Consider the following 16359-nt stretch of genomic DNA (forward strand, 5'->3'; position numbering starts at 1 on the left):
AAATCAATAGTCAATTCTTTTAAGCGTTAATGAAAAACGGTCAGCATGTGCACAAAAACGCATCCCTCCTCCACAATGCAAGGACACAAAAAATTATCCTTCAAGGGAAAGTGTTGCTTCATTCAGTCTATTGCTGCTTTGAGCGTCATTTATTCAGATCTGAATCTCTTCGCGCTGAATCTTCCGAATCTGATCTTTCTCTCTACTTTTGCGATGAATCCTCAGATTCGAAAGATTCAGAGAATCTGATCCTCTTTCTGTATTGGACCCTTCAAATCTGATTCGCTCTCCATCTTTGCGATGGATCCTCCAAATCTCATCTTCTTTCTCTCTCTCTGTTTTTGCATCGGATCCTTAAAACATGGTCCTATTTCTGCATTGGATCCATAAAATATGGTCCTATTTTTGTATCGGATCTTTCAAATCTGATCCTCTTCCTGTACGGGATCCTTCAAATCCTATCCTTCCAGTCTTATTCTTTCTGTATTGGATTTTACAAATCCGACCCAGTTTCTCCACTGGATCCTTCAAATCTTATCCTATTTTTGCATTGGATCCTTCATATTATATCTTCTATATGTGATGTTCTTTCTTTCTGCTTTGGAGTTGCTATACTCCTTGAACATGAAAAGATATAACAACTGCAATGGAATCAAAACTGACTATTAATTATTTATTTTTTGTTCTCGAAACCTATCGAATTTTATCGCTTTAATATTCAAAATGCAGTATTACTTTTGGTGTGTGTGTGCGCGCGTGGTATAAGCTAAATTCTTCCCGAAGTGCTAATCCAGCCATTTCATCAGCCTCCTTCAGACAGCCGAACAAAAGAAGCCTGAAACTGCTGTTGTTATCTCTCGAGTGGAAGTGGATATTTTAATTAAAGCGTCTATTTTTATGCGAATTTTTGTGACACTTCGTATGCAGCCAATTTTTTTTTTGTTAGTTTTATCATAATTGATTTTGTTTAATTAATTAGTTGTTTTAATTTTATGCGCACGAATTAATTAGGAGTGTCACAGGAGCAGAGAACTCTCCAACATATCAAAAATTTGAAAATTTCGCGTCTTTTCTGGGCACACTTATATAACAAACGCAAAAAAAAAAAAAAAAATCTGGACGCGAAATCCAGCAGGTAAAGGCTGGACGTGCACAACTCAGTGATGTTTTCACCAAGATTCAAGTTTCATTCCACCATTCCTAAACTTTGCTGGCGTATTCTGCCCTACAATTTATTCCCTCGGTTTAAATTTATCGTGGAATTATGTAGGCGTCTGCTACAATATTTACTTGTGTGACAATCTCGTCTGCTTAAGTACTACCATACGTAACTCAGGTCGTCTGCTTCATAATAGCAGACGATCGAAGAGGGAATACATCACTAAAAAAATTCGCAACCCCAGCAAGGGGAGGGATAAAAAAAAGTGCCAGATTGAGATGGAAATACTACACTGCTCGACAAAATTAACAGAACACGTAGAAAACGTGGTGTAACTCGAGCTGCTTGAGATAAAGAGGGACAAAATTTCGTATGGTGGTGTACCACAGAAGAACCATGAAATGAGGAGACAGAGAGAAACTTCGGACAGGTTTGAAATGCACTTCAATAGTCTTTGAAGCATCTGTACGTAGAAAGCAGTATTGGTTCTCTCCCCTTCAGGGGTACACAGGGCCGGCCCTTGTTACTAAATAGTTTATCCATGAAGCATGTGTTACAAGGAGTGTTACAAGCCCAGCGGATCGGGTTTGTAAGGCTCATGGCCAAAAATCGTTCAGCAAATCTTCCATGTCCTCAATCAAACTTTGTGGTATAATAAACCTTGTATTTGAGTTCCTTTATGATTATATTTTTAAAATCCTGGATACCAGCGAGTTACAGGGATGACACCAAACGCTACTCCACTCCCCAAGAGATCGGGCGGATCTTTATCGTCGTATTAAGTTGTAGTTTTCTGCGGGGGAAGGGGGGGGGGGGTTTCACCTTATCTAGGTTGAGACTTTGAGAAAATAAATGAGCCTTGTTAGGTGTATTTGCACGTCTCTGAAGTGATCGTGGTGGAAATTATTGATAAGACTACGCATCGAGCGAAGGTGTTATGTGAACTATTAATCTTCCTTTCTTCTTTCATTCTGCCTTCACACGGCATCACGCACCATTTCGAAGGGCCCCCACTGTTATTTCTCATCGTGTTTAAACCACTTAACCTTCTTCAAACCATCGTTAGAGTATTAGGGAGCCACCTCCCGAACGTATAGAAGTGATTAGTCATGTGATAGGGGATATCTTTCCCTCCCTTTCTTCTCTTTCACACCCCCCTCGATAGCACAGGTATTCTGACAGAGAGAGAGAGAGAGAGAAGGCGAGATTATAAACTCTTAACTCTTTCGGGAAGACATTACGGGCAACATTACAGAATCGAACCCAGGTCCTTTGAAATAGAATTTTTGCTATGAGCCATAGAACCGAAAACAGATAGATAAATAACCTTTATTGCGCGTGAAGTATATAAAACTCCATACCGTAGAGAGATAATTCACCACGAGTTGCCTCGGTATTGCGCTACACACTTCACAGAAAGAGCACTGCTCCAATGTAGGATTATTAAAAAATTATAAACTTGCAGTGGGGGGAAAAAAATGAATTTTTCAAGTCTGCTATAAATGGACTTCCTGTTTGGAGGAGGGGGGGGATTCTTCTTGAAATTATTTCGATATTGTAAAACTTCTGTTTCGCCATGGTGGCGTTAGATGTTTAAAAATACCAACAGCAGGTGGCGCAGTTCACAGTATGCATTGATGTACGAAGCTTACCAATTTATAATTCGAAAAATAAGCATTAGAATTTAGCAGCAACAGTCTCTAAGGAAAAAATCAATAATTTTCTTAATGCTCCCAAAAAATCCCATTAACGAAACAGTTTATCCGAAATGGGTTCTCCCCCTCCACTAAATGAGCAACCCGGAAATCCATCATCGAAGAACAAGTGGCCATATGATTAAGAAATTGCACGAAGCCCTAAAGAGCGTTAAAGGTAAATACGATAAATATCTCTCTTAATGGTCAAGGTGTTGGATCAGTGCAAATTAGCCAACCTTGATGAGATAATGGATGGATGCAGTTCATTGTTTCCTCACTAGACGGCGATTGAACATCAGGAATTTTAAAAACCGTTATAGAAAGGTGAGACGTAGAAGTTTATGGAAGTTTCTCTTTCTGTTCCTCCTCCCTCCCTCCCTCATTCCCCCAGATAGGTTCAAAGTAGGGCTGTATCAGTTCGGATGATGGTGCTAGGCGAATCATTCAGCAACCCTATCTTCTTTCTTGCCGACCTGCTTTTTAAAGTTTTTACATGCTTTCTTTCCTTTGTTATTCTCAAGCATCATTTCCAGCCTCCTTCCATGACACTCGCTACAGAAATCATTTGGGCTGCTCCCTTATCTCTCGCAACCAGTGACTTCCTTTTGTGTTTTGTGAACTCGGAGTGTGTCACTGTCTGCAATTCGGGACTCGTGAAGCGTGATTAGCTCAACTTATCTACTTTTAACGCATCCGAGCAGCACAAAGTGTCTGCTTCCACAGTTCGAAGTGTGCAATTTACACATTGAAATAAAATTTTTTCCAAGCTCCATCTCTCCCTCTTGCATTTTTCTTTCACTTTTCTTGCTTTCCACCAACTTTAACAATTCCAGTGGTGTCGCTTTCCAACTTACAATAAGCAATAATTAAAGCCTGTAAAAATTTCCCACTGAAATTACACGCAACAGGGAATTTGATTAAAGGATTTTGTACTTCTTATTAGCAACACCTTGAAAGTCCATTTACTTCCTTAAGTATGGCATCTGACAAGTACAAAATGTTACACAATCGTTTCGCTTGATACGTGCGATACTTTTCAGTGTTATGTGCTGCATTAGATGTAACATATAATACTGAAATGCATCAAATGTATCAGGGGCTCACATCTGGTGAATATGGGCTTGGCACCCAAGGTCCTGAGCTGGATATCATCATTCTTCTCTTTCTTGGTGATTCCCTTCAACTTTTGACTCTCTCTCCCTTTCTCAGGGTAAGTCGGGATTTTTTTTTTTTGGCTGGTGCAGCATAAGCCTACTTGCACCATATAGCTAATAATAATCTAATGTCACATCATATGAAACATGTATCTCATCTGATGTTACATTAAATTAAACATTATCTTATATGATGTCACATCAGATGAAATATGTATCTTATCTGATATTATATCAGATGTAACATGTATCATTGCAATATATCACATGTATCCTATTTAATGTCACGTCAAATGTAACATGTATCACTGCAATGTATCACATGTATCTTTTCCGATGTAACATGTATCTTATCTGATATTATATCAGATGTAACATGTATCTTATCTGATTTTACATCAGATGTAACAAGTATCACTAAAACGTATCACATGTATCTTATTTGATGTTACATAAGATGTAAAATGTAACACTGAAATATATCACATGTATCTTATCAGATGTATCACTGAAATGTATCATATGTAGCTTATCAGATGTAACATGTAAAAGTGAAATATATCACATGTATCTTATTTGATGTTACATCAGATGTAACATGTATCACAGATATGTATCACATGTATTCTGTTCAATGTTACAAATTTGTATGTCAGATGTAACACGTATCACATGTTTATTCTCATCTGATGTTACATCAGAGTTAACATGTATGTTATCTAATATTAAATCAGATAAGATACATGTTACATCAGATATAACATGTATCACTAAAACGTATCACATATGTCTTATCTGATGCTATGTAGGATGTAAAATGTAACACTGAAATCTATCACATGTTTCTTATCAGATATATCACCGAAACGTGTAACATGTAACAGTGAAATGTATCACATGTATCTTATCTGATGTAACATGAATTACTGAAATGTATCCCATGTACCTTATCTGATGTTACATTATATGTAACATGTATCACTGATCTGTATCACGTAGCCGAGTGGTCATTCGCGCGGGTGCATAAGTACACGTGCCTTGAGTGACCTGGGTATAAACAGAAAATTTATTTATTTATATATCCTATTTAATGTTATGTCAGATGTAACATGTATCACATGTTTCTCATCTAATGTTACATCATATGCAACATGTATTACTGAAATGTATTCCATGTATCTTATCTGATGTTACATTATATGTTATTATTTTATTTTTGACTGATTTAGGAAAAAAGTTTGCTTCCTTGCATTGGATACATGCATCACTGATATGTATCACATGTATTCTATTTAATGTTACGTCAGATGTAACATGTAACAATGCAATGTATCACATGTATCTTATTTGATGTTACATCAGGTGTAACATGAAGCACTGATTGTATCACATGTATCTTGTCAGGTGTAACATATAGCACGGAAATGTATGATGTATCTTATCTGTTGTTATATCATATGTGATGTAAACTCTGATACTGAAATGTATCATATCTGATCTAAAATCTAACACTGAAATGTATCATGGATGATGTTACATGTATGATGTTACACCGAAATGTAACACAAGAAATGGCATTATGAAACATTAGGTTGGAACGCTGTCAACCTCAAGAAGAATTTAAATTTTTTATTTGGGAATTGCAGAGTAGGTTGCTATGTGTTGCTGAACAGAAAAGCGTAAGTGCGTGCTGCAGATGCTTTGAGCTTTATGAAGCAAGATCAGCACTCTTGTAAAAACTGATGTCGCGCAGGAGTAAAACACAAAGCTTCCACTCTCCAAAATAAACTCAGAATCAGAGAACGCGAAAGCGATGCTCATTGACAATGGTCCAATCCTAGGAGAAATACGATTCATCGAGAGCTCTGTAATGGATTCCTTCTTAAGTTAGAGAGTTTTGATCAGTCATATACTTCGCAGCAGTTCATTTAAAGATCTAAGCGACAATACGTTGACTTTGAAAAATGTTCAGCACTTCTGATGAGGAATGATTTATTACCTTTTATGACCTCCCGGGGGTGACATTTTGAAGTTTTTGTTTTTTAATCCTCTTCCCCATTAACGACAACATTCTAAGTATCACGCATTAAGACAGTTTAGACCATTTGTATGCTTTTCGGAGGAGGCTACTTTTATTCGATCACCCTTGTACATAAATCTATCATTTTAAGTTCATATTTTAAGAAGAAAATTCTTAAAACAGAACTCAGGAAATTTAAAATAATTACAAAAGCTTTAATTGATAAATTAATTTTTGGGCACGTGTTTAGTAAAAAAATGCGAAAAAGATATTTTAGATTTACTTTAATTGTGATCAGACGTAAAATCACAATGCAGACGACAACGTTAAAGCAGACGACAGAACATCAGTCGGAAAACTATAAAACTTCCATTTCATTTAACAAACAATATTCTCGGCTGCTGCGCAAAAAAAACACTATTTCGCGTCTGTTGGCTATCACAGAAACACAGCCAAACTAATGTGGTCCATGCATCAACCCAAATGAAATTTTCGTAAGAGATTTTTTATTTCCAATATGTAGATGTGTTAATAATGGATTCGGTTGGACCAAAAAGGATTCATAGTTTACTTACACAGAAACAAAGAAATATTACCCATTTTTTAGTGAGTTCGTGCGCTTCCCCTCCCCCCCTCCCTCTCTTTATGGGATGTTTCTTTACAAACCTCAACGTTAAACCAATATTTCGTGCGCATGCACGTGTATGGTATTTCAAAAATGTTTTTACTTTTGCTTTCTTTTTTTTTTTTTTTCGTCTGCTTGCTCACAACGCAGACGTTAAATGTTGGCGTAGAGTTTTAGATCTGGTGAAGCAAGAGGATAAGAAAAGAAGTGTGGTGGTGGTGGTGGTGGTAGAGGGGGGTAGGGGAAGGGGGTATGTCAAGATCAACGTTGAACTGAAGCACGTACTGCAAATTTCTGGCACGCGCTCGGAACGTCGTATATCATAGGAAACTAGCCTAGTGCACTGAAGCTGAATACAGACGGCATTCTTAAATATATATAAAAAACTTTGATAACGAGATTTTCTTTGAAAGTTACTCCCACCCCCCGTTCCTTTCACCTTACTTTGGGAAAGTGATATTAAATAGAGATTTTTTTCCCTTTTTTTTTTTGTTTTTCTCCCAGTTATTCGTTCTAACCGCGAACGCCATCCTTGTTTTGGGAACCTGACTTCTTTTGTCTGTCCAAGTGGTTGCGGATTCCAACATGCGTTGACAAAACACGTAACACAGCAGAAAGACAGATATTTAATTTCTGTATTGTTGGTCTCAATAATAAATTTAATTTAAATATTAATAAAATAATTAAAAAAGTTTCCTTCGCAGTCAATAACACGCTGTTTGGACACTGGAGGACTGGAAACCAGGGGTGCTGGTTGGATGAGTCCAAATATCTGGTGCAACACGAGTCCATGGACCCATCGTTAATGGTGCCCACTATCCAGGCAGGTGGCTGTGGTTGCTTAACATTGGGCACTTCTGGCAAGAACTAGGCAGGCGCGTATGGACCAGCGTTTCACTGGTGAGGTCTATCGGCAGCACTTCACTTAGGAAACTGTGTGCATCCTGCTATGTTTCATTTTTGGCAACAACTGGAGAACAACTCACAATGAACCATCTAAGGGGAGGTCTGATTGAGGTGTATAAGATCCTGAAGGGATTGAGTAAAATGAATGAGGAGGATCCGTTCTCCCTCTTAGGTGAGACACGAACCAGGGACCACAAGATATCAATGAATAATAGAAGACTGGGGCTCATGAAGTTTACCTAGTAGGGGGTCATCGAAAGTTGGAAAAAGTTGCCTCTCAATGTGCAGAAGTCAGTGAGTGGGACTAAATTTAAGGGAACAGTATGAATCTTCTGTTTTATTTGAGTTATTATTATGAAAAATAGAAACAATAAAAGATTATTGTTATTATTTTATTTTTGATTGATTTAGGAAAAAAGGTTCGCTTCCTTGCATTGGGCTTTACTAATACCAACTTTTCTGTAGGACAATTGTTTCTTCATTCACTTTATTATTTCAATAATGGAGTTTTAGCTCTCAGTATAATGAATATCCACTGCATATTTATAAGTAAACAGCAATAATAGTTGTAATCAGAAGTTGAAAGGTGAAAGTTAAAATAGACGTGAAGTAGTAGACTCACATCCTTCTTAATCACAAAGATATTTTAGATGGACACCGGTAGTTCCTCAAGAAATTGATACGATCCACAATCGTGAAAAAGTTAAGAAACCACTGCTGTAAGGACACGCCAGGAAGTGGCTGCCGATAACATTCAAATGAATTCAGCCTCTGAAGATCAGAGACAATCGAAGACGATGCTTATCAATCAGCGGCGATTATCCGGTCAATCACCCCTCTCCTCGTGAAGTCTTTAAGGTGCAGTGTATATCCATTTAACGAAGCCGCCAAGCTGGAACAACGGTGGAACAAAAGCCTTCCAATTGACCAATCACCGAGAAAAAGAATTCATCGTTGTGATGCAGCCAATCACACGCATGGACAACAGCCCCAGTCACGGACCACTGTGGTGCGACTTCTCTAATTAGCATAATCCTGGCGGACTTTCGAGTGCCACCCTCAACAGTGGAGCACCAGGAAACGCTTCACGCATACACGGGGATAACTAATGACGCGCGGGGGGCTATAATACCCATGCCCTGAGCGACAGCATTGTGTTTCGAACACCAAAGAAAAGAACGGACATTATAAAGCTTGTAATTTCAGGTTTTCTGGCAAGCTGCCAACAGCGAGAACACTAGGGGAGCGGGCCTTGGGGGCGCTCTCTATTAAAACGTGAAGCAAGCGAACTTTGAAAGGCCAGCAGTCAATTTAAGTAACAAAAGACCAAAACGAGACGCCTCCATACAGGAAGTAAAGCACAACGTGATGTGCGCCACGGAATGTTATCTTTCACTCTGAGAACTTTCACTGAAAGGTTCCAGGTCCAGAGAGAGAGAGAGAGAGAGAGAGAGACTTCGTGTTATAGATTGTAATCTGAGTGCGTAGACAGGTTTTCAGCGGCTATCAAAATCTTATTCCACTGAGTTACAATGGATGGATCATATTCATTTTATGTGGAAACACGCCAATGGTAGCAATCGAAACCATGGATAACATTCAAGGCGTTGTCCAACAAAGCACTTCGATCTATATATTTAATCCATGTAATTTTCTTGTATGACCTATTTTATCCATTCTATGCCATTACTGACTGCTGAATCTTTTTCGGTAAGGAAGATTCTTCAGCATCTACGCCCATGATCATCGATAATGGTAGCATCTCGAGTTCATAGTGTACTGGAACGCATGCACAACTTTATGTTTCATAAATGAGTATGGACCCGTATGCTTAACTCCTGTTACAGGAAAAAATAATGGCTTCACTGGTTAAAGAAGTAATGCAGGATCATCTAGGCAAGATTGGATTTACAACATGGGTTTGTCAAGGAGCGAGCTTCTCTGACCAGTTTGATTCGATACTATCATATTACTGCTATGGATAAAGGGATGGTTGGGTGGGAGATGACAGAGAGTGGTTATTAATTGATACTGCTCTTTGTGGACTAATGTTATCAGTGGATGTCCCCACTGCTTAACGTCTTTAATAACGTCTATAATAATAAATTCAATATAACGCAATCTATTACATTAAATTATAGATTACAATTTCCAGCACAACATTTTTCAAAAACAAAATTATTTTATTCTTGCAATGTTAAATATTTTAAATTTTAATTAAATGAAATTTAATGCGGTAAGATTTCAAGAATTATAATGCATAAAAATCCCCTCGAATATAATTAATAATTAATTGGCCATTTAAAATACGTATCCAAAGGCAGAAGATTTTAGAATTTATTTATAATCATTGCCACCAGATGGCGCAAGCAAAACAGGAATAAAAATATCCTCTCCATGTAATTAATTATAGAAGTTAGTTGGCCGTTTAAAGTATATGGAGATTTTAAGCCCCTTTTTTTTTTATTTTGACACACGAATTTCTAAATTTAGAAAGCCACATTCACATGATGGCTATTTTGATATGATGGATAATTTTGGAACATTATTTACCATGGATTCCTCCTCAACTGAGCACAATGCGGACATTGACTTTCATGCTGATGGAGTAGTTTTAGCTATTTAAACAGACAATGCTTTCCCCTTCTGTCCCCATCCGTTCCTTTAGGCCCATTTTTATTGATCTTCTCACCCGCAGGTGAATACAAGTCTCAGTGGAAAAGAAACTCTATACATCAAGACCGCTAGAAAATGTTCCATTTTTACCAACACCGGAGGCAGCGCCATGAAATATAGATCGGCGGAAGTAAGAGGAGAAGTGATGACATCGAGTGATCGCTTCCGCTTGGCTCCATCCCTTTCCACCCTCGATTTCCTGTAAAAAGCCGATACATGGTGGTCAACACAAAGTTTATCCATCACTCAGCCACTATGCCATTAGCATGAAGAAGCTTCCGCTCAGAATAACCTTATATTTAATCTCCGAGCTATGTAAATATTGTAATGGGATGTGATCTAAAGGTTGCCAGATTTGAACACCAGGGGGAGCTACTGCTGCCAGCCGACATGGATGCTAGAAACTCCCCTATACTTTTAAGAAGGCAAGTAGAGAATGCCAATAATGGAAATATTTCAAGTTAGACTAATCGTAAAATTTGAAATAGAATGATTTATTTATTTAAGAAGATTAAAGATTAAAAGAAACCTTTTTTTTAAGGATTTAACACGTATTATTTGAGTGTTAGTAAGTTATATATTACATTACACAAAATTTATTCTAACAGCTTATTTTAATTTTATTTGCATGTATTAAACTACAACCAATGATATATGGACTTCTCTAGCACTGTTAAAATTATTTTATGTGGTCTTTGTACAATGTTAGATACCGTGTTCTTTTAATATAGATTTGGTATTCTTCAGGTGACAGCTAGTAATAAATCCAGTTGAAAAGTTTAAGCAGTTTGTAAATGGTTTTTGTTCATTGTTTTATTTAAACATTTATTTTCAGCTCAGGGCAAGAGTGAATATTGATCATTTATTATTATTATTATTTTATTTTTAATCTTAGTTTAATTTAATGTGTCAAGAAATAAAGTAATATTTCTGCATAAATTAATTAATAAAATAAAATTTATTAAAATGCTTCAAATTGGTTTTATAAATAATTTTAAGGTAGAATTCATTATATGCTATAAAAATAATAATAAATTCATAATAGATTAGCTCTTGGGTAATTTTTGCTACGTTCTCCCCCACAGTGGGTGGAAAAGACCTGAGTTCGAATCCCGTCCATGACGCTAGGGATTTTTATGGGGCTTTTCCACAACGTGGCTGAGTTAGTCGGTATCAGGAGAGGGTAGCATGGTGTTTCTCCCGGAACTCGGATTTGTCGTCCAGCATACAGAAAATCTAACTCAGAACACATGCAATTTACAGACAATGTACACGGAGCAATATGGCCCTAGTCACAGATGCTTCTAAAATCCTACATTAAGAACACATCCACCTTTAGTCCTCGAACAGCCTGGATTCACAGTAGTATGAACTCAACACGATGTTGACGGTGTACCACAAAGATGTTGGTCCACGCTGACTCAACTGCTTTCCACAGTTGTTGTAGAATTCTATGGTTGCGAATCTCTATTCCAACAGCTCGTTCAACCTCATCCTACAGCTTCTCAATTTTATTGAGATCCTGCAATAGGGCTGCATTCACTCTAATGTTCGTGGAAACATAGCTGTACAATTGTGGCCATATGGCATTGCGCATTACTCTGTTGAGAAGAACTCATTCTCAGACACATCTTTCCATGGCTGCAGTGCGAAGTCATGAAGGGATATGGCTGGTCAGAAACAATTTTCAAATAATCTGTGCCATCCAAACGTCGTTTGATTGATATCAAAGTGACCGATGCACCGCAAAACATTCCCCACACCTGGAAAGCATGATAGTCACATAGACGCATGTAATTTTTGACCATACTCTGGTCCTTCCATCAGTATGAAAGGTGGGAACAGATATTCGTCAAGGCAGTCAAGGTTTTTGTAATCCTCAACTGTCCAGCATTGATGTTTCTAAGTCCACTGTAATTGTATTTTATTATATTTGTTTACAGTAGTCGAACAATCAGCATCGGTCTTCAGCGAGACCAAATCAAAATCCATGATCCCATGGATCCATGACCAAACTCAATCACGAACTATCCACTCTGTACCAATTAGTCTCATTAATAAATGGCGTACAGCGTACAATATAAAAACGTAGTAAAAAATCAATTTCGAGTAGAGGATATCCTGGTAACAGAAATTAATGTTTTGAATCATAAGAGAAGCTGTTTAAATTACTAGAAGTCAAAGGTTTTAATGAAATAGTCAAATACATTTCAGCCGAAGCAGAAATAATTTATTTTAAAATTCAAAACGCAGCAAAGTATTCCTAATTATAAAGGGATTAAGTTATGGGCAATCATTAAAATCATTTCTGCATTGCTAGTTTCTTCCACTCCTCCAAAATCATTCGCCTATAAATAATGGATGGCGTTAATTTCGTTGCTGCATGCCTAATGGCAATATTCAGTATTTCATAGAAAATTAGATGCAGAACGTGATGAATTAATGGCAAAAAAGCGTTCTTTTTATTCATTTGCATATTGAAAAAAAAAATACAGAAATACATCCCAATTATATTCGACACGCGAATAATTTATTTTAACTTAATAATTTATTTCTTATTAGTACATTACAGATAATTCTACCAGTTTATGATATTCAGAAAATGAATTCACAAAAATAATGTTAGTTTACAAATTTGTTCTAATAATTCAAGTCCAACATATTTTGTTGGACTTGAATTACTCACGTAGCTACTTTGTCACTGTTAATGTATTGTCACTGTTGCAATTAACGATAACTGTGAAAAGTATCTGTTACTAAATCACTTGTATGGAATACCGTGTGTACCGGTATTTGTTATGAGTAGAACTATGCGCTGCGTGCCAGAAAAAAAAAAAGACTGATAAATATTTGTAGATAATAATTTTAATATAATTCATAATGATCAATGAATACATAACAAAATACATTTTGGAACTAAAAAAAGCTATAACTATATTTTGGTAAAAATTTAATATTACAAAAAAAAAGTTTAACAATCCAGCTGAAAAGTTTTGAATCACGTTTCATTTTTCTTAATATTCAAAGCTTTTATTAAAATTGGACTAACTTGTTTACCAATTTAAAAAAAATATTTTCTGTTAGGTATAAAAATAAACAAAAACTTAAATATTTAAAAAATTTCTGGAATATTCCAGAAAGGTGTAGAAGACTTCCTGAATGTGGTAGAACGTTGCAGATGAATCTATTCTAGAAAGTGGGAGTGTTGTTTCAATATTATAGAGGATTGTAGATGATTCTAGAGTGTTTTGCAATAATATAAACATAATTTGTATTGTAATTTTGTAATTACAATAGATCCTTGGTCTGATGATGGGTATCGTTAAGTTACCTGAAACGTCACCCTAATTTAGGCGAACTGCCTAATAAACTATATTATTAATTTTCACGTAGTATAAGAGTGGTTTTAATATAATAATAACCTTAATGGAAAATAACAACGTAGTGTACTTCTCTAACTATATAAGTTTATAATTTAATTTACATAAACATTCTTGGCATGGAAATCTCAAAACTTTATTCTTAAATAAAGAGATTATAGCCGATTACCGAAACAAAGTTTTGGTCACACAACAGCTTATTTATCTTATCAATTCACTGTCGATCGTCTTTAAATTCTGCTCCATCAACCAATGTAATAGAGAAAATGTACCTAGTTAATATATGCGGCCAATGAAAATCTATTCAGGGATAATTTTACAGGCGATTAAGACAAGTTTGGTGAGCTTTATGTTGAACTGTGACATTTCGCAGCTGCCGATAAAATGTTGACATATTCACTAAGTTAAACTACACTCTATTATTATAACGTTATCGTCAAACTGCTGATGGTGGCAATTACTACGCCTAAGGAGCAGCCATGTTGATAGGTTTGCAAACACCAAGATTATCTACAGCTGCCTACAAACATTAAAGCGAGCTAACTTCGTTAGTAGGTAGGAGCCTTCGAGGATTAAGTAACACTGTTAAATCTTAAGTCAACAGGTAAAAATGTGGCCACACATTGACTGTTTACAACTCCTTAAGAATTATTCATAATATTGTAATAAAATTGCAGCAAATACAGACAATGTTATAAAAATTATTTTCTAAATTTAATAAAGTTAAAAAATAAAAATAAGATAAATAAATATATATTTTTTCATAGCCATTCTAAAAAAACAAAATCACTGATGATGAACAGAAGAGGATCGAAACGTTACTAATTTTAATGTAATCTGGAAAGGTCGGTGACCTGTTTAGATATTTTTATAGTAAAATTAAGGCTGGCTATTGCCATTCCTGCTTAATTAACGAACAATTAAATTAACAATTAGGCTTAGTAATGTTAATGTTGTATTTATATTAGCGTTTCGAATAGTCTTACCATTAAGATTAGGTTAGGAAAGACAAATGACCTTAAGAGGAAATTATCCACATTCTCCAACACATACCGAACACTCTGGAATCTCTACCGATCTCGGTTAATACAACAAGTTGGAAAGAAAGCATCCTGTCTAAGGATCTATTGCCACAAGACCAAATAATAGGTTCTATAAATAAATGACTCATAATTCTATCTGTAATCTTCAATGGAATACGTGGATAATCGAACCTGAACATTTCTGTCACTTGAGATAAGGGATGTTAAGAACAATACACTTTCAAGGACTTTTTTATGCCCTTGGTTTCCCTTATAACCCTTTCAAAAATTTCGAGACCATTAAATTTACGAAAGTAGGTTGGGCAGACGTTTAGAATTTACACTAAGGTAACTAAAGCCATGAAAATCAGTAAATTCTTTTCCACTAGAAGAGAATATTACTCTATATTACTCAAATCTTCAATTTTTTAATAACATTTTATTTAATTAAAAAATATTTGAGAATGTGTGCTGGTAAATGGAGTGAGTACTTAGTTGCAAATTTAGTACTCTTTTAAAAATTTCATATGCAAGACAGTACTTAAAATATTATGCAATATCCTGGTTTAGGCCAACTTATATCAACTATCAATTGATTTTATTGATTCAATTATATATCTCGGAATGTTTTTTCCACGAACCAGATGTTTAAACCTTCAGTTTAACGAAGATAACGAGTGTCAGGTTCTTTTGATTAGTTGCTAGAAGAGATTTTGGTATTAAATAAATCCGTGTTGATTATCAGAAAAATCTTCCAAGATAAGATAGCTCACTGTTTTCCTTATAATGGTTTCTTTCTCGTTCAATGGAATACAAGGAAAAGAATAACCGAAAGAAACAAAATCGAAACGCAATTGAAAATTTTCTCCAGAATAAATGAAACCTGGATCAAGTTTCGGGGGTAAAATATAAGAAGGGAGTATACTCTTTTTTTTATATTTTCTTTTTTTCATTACTTCCTGTCTTTTTCCTAAGACCATTTTTCTTTTGTAGATAATGACTTCAAGTCATTAAGAGAACATTTTCTTGCAATCAACGTTGCTTCATCGAACACCCAGTGTCAAATAACGTTTCTTCTCGGTCATGATGAAATAGTAATAGAGAAAAAGTAGTTTGACCGCAAACATTTTCAGAATTTTGGAGGAATATGATTTTTCTAAGCATTTTCATTGCCCATTTAGCTCTTTGTGATCTAATTTCAAAATTAGAAAATAATAAGAAGAATATAAACACATTTGGATATTCGAAATGTGTTTATGTTAGGAGACATCGTTCAAATCTGACTATGAAATTTGTGTATTTTCTGAAAATCTTGTTTATTAAAAAAAAAAAGCTGACGTATCATCTGAATGTTAAAATATAATCATTTAAATAAAATGTTGCCGTTAGAATGACAGAATCGTCAATAAAAGTATCAAATTTTTACATTTTTAAAACCCCTAATGGTGGAAGCCAAAAACGAATCATTATGTAAATTAATCATTATTTTAATTTTCATCTTTTCTCTACCCCTCAGTATTTTTTTTTATTACATTCGTTTAGAAGACTTTTTAAAACCCCAATTGTCCTATTGTTTTGAGAACAAGTAACGGGCTCAACAAAAAAAAAAGAAAAAAAAGAAAAGAAAAAAGGGCCTTACACGTTTATCTAGTTATAAAACCTCTCTCCTGCGTGTAACAGCAGACATTAAAGGTTATGACAACCCTCATTTTCTCCTTTC

The 16359-nt window shown here is 35.6% G+C and overlaps 1 protein-coding gene across 2 annotated transcripts in view; it reads right to left on the reverse strand.

Moving 5' to 3' along the window:
* Window positions 1–16359, reverse strand: part of LOC150077002 (neurexin 1-like) — a 265455-nt gene that overhangs the window by 47298 nt on the left and 201798 nt on the right. The window lies entirely within an intron of this gene.

The sequence above is a fragment of the Mastigoproctus giganteus genome, chromosome 12 (genome assembly GCF_048544385.1).
Source record: "Mastigoproctus giganteus isolate SK-2022 chromosome 12, ASM4854438v1, whole genome shotgun sequence".
Classification (NCBI taxonomy): domain Eukaryota; kingdom Metazoa; phylum Arthropoda; class Arachnida; order Uropygi; family Thelyphonidae; genus Mastigoproctus; species Mastigoproctus giganteus.